General features: G+C 41.9%; 1 long non-coding RNA gene across 1 annotated transcript in view; it reads right to left on the bottom strand.

The window, feature by feature from the left end:
* Positions 1-12937, bottom strand: part of LOC115280647 — a 229487-nt gene that overhangs the window by 22800 nt on the left and 193750 nt on the right. The window contains exon 3 of the long non-coding RNA XR_003903879.1: positions 5673-5747. This is a non-coding gene — a long non-coding RNA (uncharacterized LOC115280647). The remainder of the gene's footprint in view (positions 1-5672; positions 5748-12937) is intronic.

Here is a 12937-nt window from a genome sequence, read left to right as displayed (position 1 = left end):
AGACAAGGTACAGACTGGGAGTATATATTCACAAGTAATATACTTGGCAAAGAACTTGCACTAAAACATATAAAGGACTCTTGAAAGTCAATAATAAGCAAACCAACCACACAACAAATAGAAAGATATATGGATAGCAAGTAAGTACATGAAAAGTTGCCCAATATCACTGGTCATTAGGGAAATGAAGATTAAAACTACAGCAAAATACCACTATATACCTGTGCAAATGACTAAAGTTAAAATGGCTGATCTCACTGGGTCTCAGAAAAGATTCTCATATACTATTGCGGGGATGGAAAATGGTCCAACTGTTTTGGAAAACAGCTTGGCAATTTCTTAAGATGTTAAAACATCCACCTAGCCTATGATCCAACCGTACCACCCCCAGGTATCTGCCCAAAAGAAATGAAAAGATTGGTGTATACCAAGTCTTTTATGTGCATGTCTGTAGAAGCCTAGTTTGTAATAGCTAGAACCTGGAGACTTCCCGAATATCCAACAACAGGCAAATGGTTAAACAGAGATATATTTGTACAATGGGATACTTCTAGGCAGAACAAGAATGAACATCTGATACAGTCTCCAGCATGGATCAGTCTCAAAACTGTGGTGAGTGAAAAAAGCCAAACAACGAGTATGGGCATAGAATCCCACTGACGTGAAATTCTATAAAATACAAACTAATGTACAGTGACAGAAAGTAGATCAGTGGTTGCCTTATGGACAGAAGTGATTACAAAGGGACCCAAGAAGACTTGTCCACATACATCAAACTAGTGTCTACACAAATCACAACTTATCAAACTGTGCGTTTTAAAGAGGTACAGATTATCCTACGCCAATTTTCCATCAACAGAGCTCTTCTGTTTTTAAATAGCAAATACTGGAATAATTTTAGTGTCAGAATTCTTAAAATATGCCGATGCATATTTTAGACAAAGTGGATTGATGATTCAGAATAAAGAGATAGATGCACTAATTACACGATGATTTTTAACCCCATTTATTTGTTTTGGGTAGTAGAGTTTGAGTGCAAAGGTTTGAATGCTTTCTTCCCTTTCAGATTGGTTGTTTTGGTTTTTGTGTATCCATTCACTCACTCGCCCATTCAGTAAATAGTTATTGAGCACAGACTAACAACCAGCACTCTCCTAATACACTAATTTCTTTCAAAAAATGAAGTCTCTGTTTCATGGAGCTTGCACTCTAGGAAGGAAGAGAGACAAAATGCAACACTAACAGAGGTGCCTGGCCGGCTCACTTGGTGGAGCGTGTGATTCTCGATCTTGGTGTTGTGAATTCAAGCCCCACATGGAGTGTAAAGATTACTTAAAATTGTTATAAAAATAAATAAAATGAAATGAAATGCAACACTGACAGCTGTATACCCTTCATTGGAAATTATCTTGTGTGCCTACTATGTGCCAGACAATTAATAGTAGAGGTGAGCAAGCCGTCAGCTTCCCTATCCCCTAGGAATGTAAAGTTCAAGCTAAGAGAGGAGTATCAGAGGAGTGACCATGACAGAGCACATGCTTTGAGGCTTCTTTCTGGGGAAGCAACTGACAAAGCCGTCAGCCCTGATTCCCAGACCAAAGGACACTGTGGTTTTGCTTTCTAGCTATTCCAAGCTATCCCAAGTACTGGATTTGCAACTCTGTTTCCTACATTTTAAGGACTGCATTCTAGGAAAGGGAACTGGATGGTCCTATGTGATCAGCATCATAGTCAGCCTTTCTGAAGCAGCAAAAGAAAAATATGGATAATACAGAAAACAGCAGGTGCCAGGTCCTAACAATATAGGTGATAACCCACTGTGGCCAAAGGATAGTCCGAGTGTAATTGAGGCTTATGGTATTTCAGTCATTCCCAACAAGATAAGAGCTATTCCCCCAAATTTCCCACTGCCGTGTCTTTGGAACAGTCCTGCATGTGGCTATTTTTAGCTACATCATCATAGTAAAGGCCAAGTAGCTAAGGTATAAAATACTGAGTCATGCCAATGTCTCCTTAATAAGAAAGAACATATTCTTTAAATATGACTAACCTTCAATTCTAAGGATAGAATGTATATACCTCAGTGGTGCTGAATGGAGAGGGTAATTCCCAGAGGTGCTTAAATTCCAAATCAGATCACTTTCCAGAAGCCAGCAAAAACATTTATTCAATATCAGATTTTCTGTGCTCAAATTGTCTTGCTTCGAGTCCTGACTCAAGAAGAAACATGAAGGTTTTTTTCTTTTAGCATGGACACTGCATCAATAGCGTTTCATGAGATAACATAAAAGGATAAAGCAATTTTTTTCCTGCAGTTCAAAGTGGTCTTACAGGAAATTTGCTGTCAGTGGCATCCTCTGAGACCAACTCTTTACCAGAGAAGTCAAGTAAAGCCAGTGACCCCAGCAAATAAACATTCTTCTCACTACCTGGTTTTTGGGCTAAGAGTGATTTTAGTGGGACCAGAGTTGTCACTAGCGTGCCTTCTCTCAGAAATCTCCTATTTCTTGTCCTCTGACTTTCTAAGATACCAAACCAGATTTCCCTATATTTAGTGTACCATGCCAACTGGTCAGTACCTGCCGCAAAGAGGCAGTGTCAGGGAGCTCTAGATCATTTGAGCTGGAAAGACATCAAAAGCATCTAGCCCAACCTTCTCATTTTATAGATGAGGAGACCATAACCCATGGAGTCAGGGTTTTCTCCAATATCACATTTCCATTCATTCAATAAATATCCGCAATGCTCTATGCATATGCCATTGAGTCCCCTCAACATCTGAGGATGTAAGAGCTATACTAACCTTCGATGAGAAAGAAAAATGGAACTACAAAGTCTGGTATGCTAAGATTTTAAGTGCACAACTGAAGCTCAAACTTGGATCTGAAGACCGCAAATCTGGTGTGTCTGCAAAACAATGATGGTGCGGGTCAGAGATGTTACAACTCATAACCCAGGATTTTAAACCTCTTCTATCAGTAAAGCAGAAGGACTTGGCAATACAGCCACTTAAATCGCTTTGTTATGGCCAATCCAAAGTTGTCCTCTGCTTACGAGTGACCTCTGGTGAGGCTCTTGGGCCATGAACGCTTATGATCTTGTCACCATCAGCTCTTTGCTGTGAACCTCATTAGATGGGCTCTTCCTGAAACTCTATGCCATTACATGCAGAAGTGGAGTCGATGGAATACAGAGGGCATCCTCAAGGGGAAAGGTCAAAATCAAAGGGGGTGGCTGGTTAGAGACTGTTTCTGGGAAAGGGATGATGCATATGAGATTCACCAGGTTTACAAATGCATCAGATGCCCCATAGAACCAGGCATCTACTGCGTGTAAAATGTCCACAGTGATGTTTCCCAAACGCACATCTGCTCTCTACTCCTTTGCCCTCAGGATAAAGTTCAGGCTCATTACCAGGGCTGACAACGCTCCCTGTGATACGATCCCTGTCTTCCTCCGTCCACATCTCTTCTTGGCACTCTCATCCACTGCTCTGCTTTCTTCACACATGCACACCCACTTCCGGTTTTCCCCACACCGCAAGTTCCCTTCTCCCCTCTAGACCCTTGAACATGCTGTCCTTTCATCCAGCAACACTCTTCTCAACTTTCAGGATCAGCTCAGATGTTATTCGTTCTGAGGAGCCTTGTTTGTGCCCTGAACCCTGTGACAAATGTCCCCAGGTTGGGCCTCCTAATTCTGTCCATTTCATGGCCCTTGTCAAATGGCAGTGAAACAGCCCGTTTAATTTTGTCCATCAACTGCTATCGTGTAAGTTTCCAGCTCACCAGTGTACTCAAGGTCAGGCTCAATGTCTTACCCACAGTTGTTTTACAATAGTTATTTGAGATGAATGAATGAATGGATTCATTGATTAATTAATAATGCTATGATTTGTTCTATAAATGGTTATACAATGAAGGCAACCAAGAATGACAAGCAGTTTAGACCTGCCTTTCTAAGTGATCTTTTTGGAGAGTTCACGGGGTCAGCACAGCAGAGCAATGTGTGTTGCTATAGGGAATGCATATTTGCGACGTACACCTGAGAGGACAGCCCAGGTTGCTCTGAAGCACCCTCCGCCCACAAATGAGGGGACGCTAAAAGCAAACATGCAATGTCTTCTGCGCTACAGAACTTACTCCTCATTGATGCATAAATGGAACCTGAGATAGACAGAGGCTTAATGAACAAAGACTCTAGAAGAGGCAACCCGTCTTTGGGTGAAATGGAATCACTCCTGATTACCCCCAATGGACAGCAGTTATGAGCTCCTGTACACAATTTAAAGGTAATCTTGTAATTTAAAAAGGGGGTAAAATGCCCATTGAACCTAATGGTAAGTGACATTTTGGCTCAGCTGTGATTAGAATCAAGCAACTTTCTTTTGGTGCTTTAGTGGCAGTGGTTTCCTCAGGTTTAGAGAGGGTTAATTCTGTGATCCTTGGGGACGCTTTAATGGCCCTGGTCATCCAAACCTTGATTCAGAGCAGAGGCTGCAGATTATGTTTTCTCTGCACACCCACAGACATATTAGGACATGAAGTGAACATGACAGCAGGAGAATATCTCCTTTCTCCTCGGAAATGCCCCAGGAGACTTTCCCACCGCGACCTCGTCAGACCCTGGCTTTGCATTAGAGTTATTGTCCCGAGAGCAGATTCAGTTAGAGCCTCTGATTCATTTCCTATAGTGCTCTCTTGTTTATCCTTGGTGGCAGCTAACTTGTAAAATTTTATTACGATATTTTTTCTTGGTTTGTGTCATGGAAGGGATTAAAAAAAAAAAACCCACAACAACGATTCTATCATCAGTCCTAAATGTAGTTGTATAAACCCACACCAAGGCCATGGGTCTACAGGGGAAACTCAGGATAACAGGTTGTTGTGTTCCTAGTGGCCATTCTCTGGGCTTAGGTTTCACATTTCTAATGGCCCAGAGGACAGAGGGAGGAAAGCATAGGCTTGCGGCTACCACTCGTATACTGGTCATGCTAATTCGGATTTCAGATTTCATCCATTCACCATACTGGTATTACAGCAATCCATATAAAGCACTCATGGATCAAATCACCACCACCATCAATCGGTGATTCACTGAAATGACCATGGCTCACTGTGATTGCCCCATTGAGCACTTTCAGACACCACAGCCCCCAGCTTCAAACTGTATAGATACCCCAGTTACACTAAAACACACCAAGTATCCATTGCAGGTCCACTGTTTCATGACTCTGTGCCAACTTATGGTGTCCCTTCTCTTAGGACAGCCTCTGTTTTCTCCCTCCATGCTTCTTCCTTGAACTGCTAACTCATTTGTGCAGAATTAACTCTCCAGGCATCATCTCCATCAAGCTCGTTCCCAAACACTCTACCGAACGTCATCAATCTATTGAAATAACCCATTTGATTCCCTTTATCCCTTGTCGAATAACACTCTCCCTCCACATTCAGACTAGGCTCTATCCATCCTTATAGTCCCAAAGCCTCGCAGACAGCCTGGTATACAGGTGGACATCCAGTACAGCTTCACTGCAATCTTTGGGTTTCACCCTAGATGGCATGACCCAAGAAGTGATGTTATTCCTCAAGGCTTGCTAGCCATGCCTCCTGTTTGCTCTTATAGCACACTATTTAATACCATTAGTATTTCTTAAAATTTCCCCCACTTACTAATCAGGAACTTCTCCAGGGCAGGAAACACATCTTCTCTGTTCACTAGTTCATGCCCAGAACCATCCACAGCACCTACAACAACATGCCAAATAAATGAATAATCAAAGAATGGAGATAAAGAGTGCCACTGTTTAAGAATCTAACAGGTCTTAGAGTGGGCTCTGGTAACTCCCGCTAGATCTTTGGAATCCATGATCCCACAAACACTGCTTCCAAGACAGGAACAGATGGGAAGGAAGGCCTTCCCAGGAGGAGTTAGCATACCTGTGCCCTGAACCTTCTGAAAAGCCCAGAACATCATACTGTCATAATGTGATGATAGATGAAAACTGCAAAATTAAATTCAAGCTCATCTTGCAATTTTGTGTTTAGCCTTCTGTTGCCAACCTATGCGGTGCTTATAGAACAGCTTGAGGATTTACCACTAATACCTTCCCTAAGACAACATTGTCTTTTGGCAGTCAGGGTTCCACCAAATTGTTGTTTTGGTGTTGGGTGTGTTTGGGGGATAGGAAAGGGGCAGAGAAAAGCAATGGGATTAATCTTTCAGCTGTCAGTTCATTTCAGCTGGGCAGGTACAATGGTTTTGAGTTTTATGATGGCTCCAAATGAAATGGATGAAACAGCTCCAGCCCCAACCTCTATTATTGTATTATCTGGTTTGGGGTTTGTTTCAGTGTAAGTTTCATTCTTTCCACTATACTCAGCTATTTTCATTCCTCTAGCCTGAGGAGAAAACAGATTCCATGGTCTTTTTCTCCATTCCCTGGAAATCCCAGGTTTACATTTTCTTTCAGTGAAGAAAACGATCTTACCAAAGTCAATGTTAGAGTGAATTACAGTAGACTTTGACAATTCTCTCAAATTTGCTGAAAGTTTCTATCTAAACCATTATTCCAAGGAACTATCTTAATGGAGGGGCTGTGATGATGGAGTAGAAATCAAGCTGAACTATTTAAGGGTAAGAAGTGAGCTTTGCTTGGATGTGGTTGGAGAAGAAATGAAGGCTACATGGTGACAGACACCGTTCTAGAACTGGTTTGAGCCGAATCTACAATTTATACTTTTGCAAGTTGTTTTTTTTTCCAAGCAGACTTTTTATTAAAGTAAAGCACCTACAGAGCAATATGCAAAAGTATAATTGTGCAGATAAATGAATTTCTACAAACTGAACAGACCCATGTTACCAGCACCCAGACCAATGAACATTACAAGAAAATCAGAAGCTCTGTGCTCACACTCCCTTCATCACTACCAATCTCCAAGGTTATCATTATCCTGACTTCTATCACCACAGATTGTTTGCTTGCTTCTGAATTCTATCATATGGGATCATACTGCATGAACTCTCTTTTATCTGACTTCTTTTATTCGATGTGATAATTATGAGATTTATCCATGTCCATATGTAGCTCCCATTTATTGGTTCTCAATACTGAAGAATATTCCATTCTGTTTATAGACCAAAATCAATTTAATCCATTGTTGGTGGTGGATCGTGAACTGTTTTTCAGTTTGACGCTATCATGAAGAGTGTATTATGGAAAGTGCTTGTCCAAAAAGCCTATGAACACATCTTTTGGTGAAAATAAAAGTGTTTTTAAGAAAAGTACTTAAGAGTAAAATTGTTTGGTCATAGAGTATCTTATGTTCAGCTCTAGTTTGACCTAAGTCTAATTTTTTTTATCGTTTATTTAATATTGACAGAGAGAGAGCATGAGCATGGGAGGGGCAGAGAGAGGGGGAGACACAGAATCGGAAGCAGGTTCCAGGTTCTGAGCTGTCAGCACAGAGCCTAATGTGGGGCTCGAACTCACACACCGCCAATTCATGACCTGAGCCAAAGTCATACTCTTCACAGACTGAGCCACCCACGCACCCCAAACTTGACCTAAATTTAAATTCACCCTTCCAATTTTTGGTTGCGTGACCTTAAGTAAGTGATTTAAGACGTTTGAGCCTATTTCTCCTTCAGTGAATGGGGAAATTTTACATTGCAGAGTTGTTTTAAAGATCAAATCGAGGACTATAAAAGTACCTGGGATAGTTCTGACGTTTAGATGATATTTTCCTCAAGACTGTTTAGTGTTCAGTAAATATTCCATGTGCTCCCTGTCTTTCCAACTTTCGCTGCAGGTTGGTTGGAACTACTTGAGCTGTGGCCAATATGGTGTGAGTGGAAATGAGGTGTGCGGCTTCTGGGCCCCCAAGGCACCCTCCAGCGCTCCCTTCCCTGCCTCAGAACCCTGGAAAGAAAGTATTTGAGTGGTGGCATCACAAGACAGAGAGTTCCCTAGGTCCCTAAGAGACAGCATGGAACATAAACTCCACTGACTGACGCTGGACACATAGAATGAGCAAGAAAGAAATTTCTGCCATGTTAAGTCACTGATATTTCTAGGATGCACAGTCACTGCAGCATGTCATGTAGATAATCGGTTAAATACAGAATTTCAGTGATGGGATGTGGCTCCACCCCAACGAAACCCTCAGAATCACCCTTCAAAGAGTCTTATGACTCTGGCTCTACAGAGACATTACATATTTCTTCACTTTTGAATGGCAAGGAAATCTTTTTTTCTTTTTTTTTTTTTTCTTTTTTTTTTTTTTTGCTGTGACTAAAGAGAGAAAATTGAACGCGGTCTTTTGCTGGAATATGTTAATTGAAGAATCTCTCTTCTCTGTTGAGAACCAGATTGTAATTCCAAAATTGTGTCTGATGTACCCCAAATACAGCATTGCCTTCACAAAGAGCAGGCCCTTGGTGATTATTAGTTTAAAAAAAATAAAATCCTCTCCCCCCAGGTTCAAAGGCAACCTCATTCTTTGTTCCTATAAAGACTTTCTTTCTTCGTGTTCCCTGGTGTCTACATGGCCTATGAGCTTTCTCCTAATGATTAAACTCCTAAAAATACTACAAAGAATGCTTAATAAGGCTTTTGTGTTTTACTGGTTGCTATAGAGACTGTTTAGTGTAGGATTTTAAGTACGTGTAAATATGTATTTTGGACAGTGTTTAAAAACACGTATAATTTACCCAGCCATAACAGCTACTTCAGAGCATCGGAGTTCAGTGCGATAAGGCATATGTAAAGCATTTTATAGTGTGTTATTTATAGTTATTTACTTAATAGCCTATAACAGTTCCTTCTATTGTGTAAAGGAAATAGGCATTTACCCTGTTTTAACAATGAATATCATTTACTCCATTGTAGCAATTGATAGTCTTGAGGCCCTTGCAGGCTGGTGAATATGCAATTGGTATAATGTTGATGCAAGAATGCAAACCATGTTGACAGAGAGTTAGTAGGAAAACAAAGGGTCCCGCTGATGGAGTCTTGAGCTCATTAGGGAAGTTGTTGACTGAGCTACTCTGGCACGATAGGAAGCCCCTGGAAAGAGGCCACTATCTGCTTTGAAGTTACCCCCAGGGATGTACCCAAGGGCGAAATAGCACGGATAATAATAGCAACAACAACTAATAGTTATTGAGCAAACCTGACGCGGCCACAGGCATGGCACTGAGTGTTTCATATCCATGATCTCTTTCAATCCCACCAGCACAATGACCCTATGAGACACGTACATCTATTTGTCCGATAAGGAAACTGAGGCAGAGAGGTTATACAACTTGACCAAAATTATCATACAGCAGGTAGTTGGCAGATTCAGGAGTCAAATCCAGGTCTCTCTCCAAAGCTTATGCTCCAAAGTTTCCTTCCAGATCGCTCATGGTCTGCCAGGGAGTTTTTAAGCCACACAGAGGTTAGTTCTTTCCCAGTGAGATATCCCTGACCTGAAGCCCATGTATGTGCACACACAGGTACACACATGTGTGCGCACACACACACACTTAAAAAAAGCCCTCATACTCCAAAATATGTTCAATGAAACTTAAGATCAGGATGGACCTTCCAGTAGCCAAGATTATATGGAAAGAGGCTCTGAGCTCATTCAGTGAACTCAGGAAGAATGTTTAGTTGGATAGTGAACTTGATAAAGACAGGAATTAGTCTCTCCTGCTTACTGCAGTATGTATGTGTCTTCCCATTTTAAAAGGTATCACGTGGTCAAAGTTAAAAGCCAGTCGCATTTTTTTTGTTGACTATGAAATGCATGTTCTTGGTCATCCCACAACTGAGTGAGTGGCCGACCCCCAGGAAGAACTGGAATGGGTCCTGGTGAATCCACCCACCCCATCTCTTTTCTCTCCCATCTTTTTTCTAATGTCACAATTGTCTATTCACTGATATGGTCAGCAGACAAGTATCTACTGTGTCCTACGGGGATCGCTACTGGAATCTCTACTAGCCTGGGACTCAATCCAGTGGCCATCTTGTTTTCTGACTAAGTGAATCTATACCACTTCTGCAAAGTACATTTAACGCCTATAAGGACAGGACCTTTCTTGGGCTTGTTCAGCCCCATATCCTTGGATGTGCCCTATTCTAGGATAGTGTCCTATGCATAGAAGATGCATGCTAGATATTCATTGGCTAAGTGAATAAATTAAATTACCATATTCTTTGATGATGAAAAAAATCTTACAAGACAAAAAACACTCAAGGTAATCCAGACTGCTTGGAAAATAAAAACATTAGAGACGCCTGGGTCGCTCAGACAGTTAAGTGTATGACTTCAACTCGGGTCATGATCTCACAGGGTGTGAGTTCAAGCCCCACACTGGGCTCCCTGCTATCAAGCACAAAGCCTGCTTCAGATCCTCTGCCTCCCTGCCCCTCCCCACTTTGTGTGCACGTGCTCTTTCTAAAATAAACAAACATTTTAAAAATCTTTTTTTAAAAAAAGAAAATATAAACATCAGAATGAGAACAATTCTGGACAAATGCTGGGTGGTGAACATGGGTACAGCTATATTCACAGAAAGGAGACCGGAGAGGCATTAGACAAGAGGAAGGGGTCTAAGGGACCCCTAGGAGTTGAGGCACCTAAGAACTATTCTGTTGGCTTGACACGTAGTCTACTTACTCTCGTGGTCCATAACTTTGTGTGGGGTGTGAGCCTTTTGTTTTCACTACTTTGGCTATTTATACATCGTCCCCTACTGTACCCAACTTTCTCTCTTCCATGATGAGCTGTTAGAGGAATGAAGCAAGATTCAATGGAACCTTCCCTCTTGGGGATCCTGGACTTTAGGATTCACCCTTTAGAAGTAAAAATAAAAAGAACTATCCTTTATGGAACACTTTCCAAGTGTCAGATCTTGAGCTAAGCAATTTATTACATCACAGCTCAATTAAAACCCCAGAAGGAGGGCGCAGCTATTCCCATTTTGCAGTTGAGGAAGCTGAGGATTAGACAGTTTGCATAATAGTTAATTGCTTTTGGCTTTTTAAAAATGCATTCTAAGGAGAGGATGCCAAGTTTCTGGGTGGGAACTCAAGCTAAGAGACTGGTGATGATCTTGTATTTCAATCTTAGTCCTTCATGTCATCACTGGCCTACCTCCAGCTCCAGCCATGCAGCTTTGCTGCAAGTAAGGAAGCAGGAAGGTGCTAAAAGATTTGAGGAAAATCAACCAAACCAGAAGAGCTGTAATAAGAAGAAGTCAACAGTGTCAATTGGCGAGTCTAAGAGGATGTAAGGAGCTCTAGTGAAATATTTTGACAGAATCAATACCCCGCTGGTCTGGTCCATGGGCATGATATAGGTAGGGAGCAATAAGGTAGTTAGTGGAAGGAGTGCCTCAAATCGGACATGTGCTCAAGCATTAGGATGAGCTTTATCCAAATCTAGGAGAGACCTGTGAGTCATGTGGCCCACCGCTGGGCCACCAAGCTATCTTGAACTAGGTAAGGAATCAAGACTGTGGCCCACAGGATGGATGCAGTCCAGGCTCCACTCACAGGAAACATCGGGTAAACCTCCATATACACACACCCATGGAAAGGGGGAGGTGGGCAGACAGGAGGCATCCATTTAACAAATATTTATTGAGATCTTTCCATGTGCCTGGCACTGGCACATGGAAGAGTTGAGGGCAAGAAAAAGTTGCTATGTCCACTGAGTTTGCAGAGTACAAAGGTAGACAGACAAGGTACCCCTTGTGTAGCCCTCCTAAACTATTCACTGGTGTAGAAAGTGCTGATCATTTACAGTTCTTCCTACTCAAAATGTGGTCCACAGACCAGCAGCAGCCGCAGCCGCTGGGAACTTGTTAGAAAAACAAGCATCTCAAGCTTCAGCCTAGAATTCCTAGATCAGAATCTGCATTTTGACAAGATTCCCAGAGGACTCTGTGCTCATTAAACTTTGAGAAGCGGTGGTGGGCAAACCTTCCTTGCGGAGTGGGGTCTTTGGTGTTTTCCACCCAGGGGCTGTCACTTCCTGCCACAGACATCCTTGCAGATATGAAGGTTACACCAGAATCAGCAGAGATCAGGTGAAAGGGAAGCAAAGTCTATTCTCAGGAGCTCCTGGAAATAATTACCGTTCTCTTAATAATAAATGAATAGGCTGCAGTCCCAGAACACATTGAGAACAAAGCAAAACATGTCAATATAAAATCCAGCAAATAAAACAATCAATTTAAAATAGATTTCTCTAAATGGTTTGCCTGCGTGGGCTAAGTGCCCGTCCTCTGGACTCCCAGAGCAGCTCTGCCTTTTCCTGCTCAGCCCTGATTCTTTGATCTTGACAGTTTCTGTTTCTGCGTCTGCCTCTCATTCTAGACTGTAAGTTCTTTGAGGACCTTCTTTTCTGAAAAGACAAGAAAAGGGCCCTGGCACGAAAAGAAGGATTTGAAGTGGTTATTAAGAAAAGAAAAAAAAAGCACTGAAAAAAAAAAACAGTTCTTTGTGTGAGATATTTTTAACAGAAGAATAACAGGATGTACAGTTCTAAATTCTTTCCTGAGTATGAACTGAAAGGTCCACTCCTCCATCCACCTAGGTAAAGTTCTGGATTCTCAGCGTCTCACATCAGCGATTATCATTTGTTAGCCAGGTGTGGTAAGGTTTCATTTCTAGAACTTTCTGGAAGCTCACTAACAACAACAGAAGATACTCTGGCATCTATGCCCTTCAGGGACATCTGCCCGCACTGACCCTGGGCTTGGCCATCTAATTACATCAGCACATGGGACAGAAGAAAACTCAATATAAGCAGAAGCTTAAAGAGTCATTCCATTTACTCTCTCATTTCTGTGTCTTCACCACAGAAATAAGCCTGGACTTGCCTGCCAGGAGATAAGGAAACACACGGAGCAGAGTCCAGAACATGTAGGAAAACCCCGTCCGGTT

Source organism: Suricata suricatta, chromosome 16, assembly GCF_006229205.1.
Source record: "Suricata suricatta isolate VVHF042 chromosome 16, meerkat_22Aug2017_6uvM2_HiC, whole genome shotgun sequence".
Classification (NCBI taxonomy): domain Eukaryota; kingdom Metazoa; phylum Chordata; class Mammalia; order Carnivora; family Herpestidae; genus Suricata; species Suricata suricatta.
The sequence above is the reverse complement of the archived record's forward strand: the minus strand, read 5'-3'. Positions and strand labels throughout refer to the sequence as shown.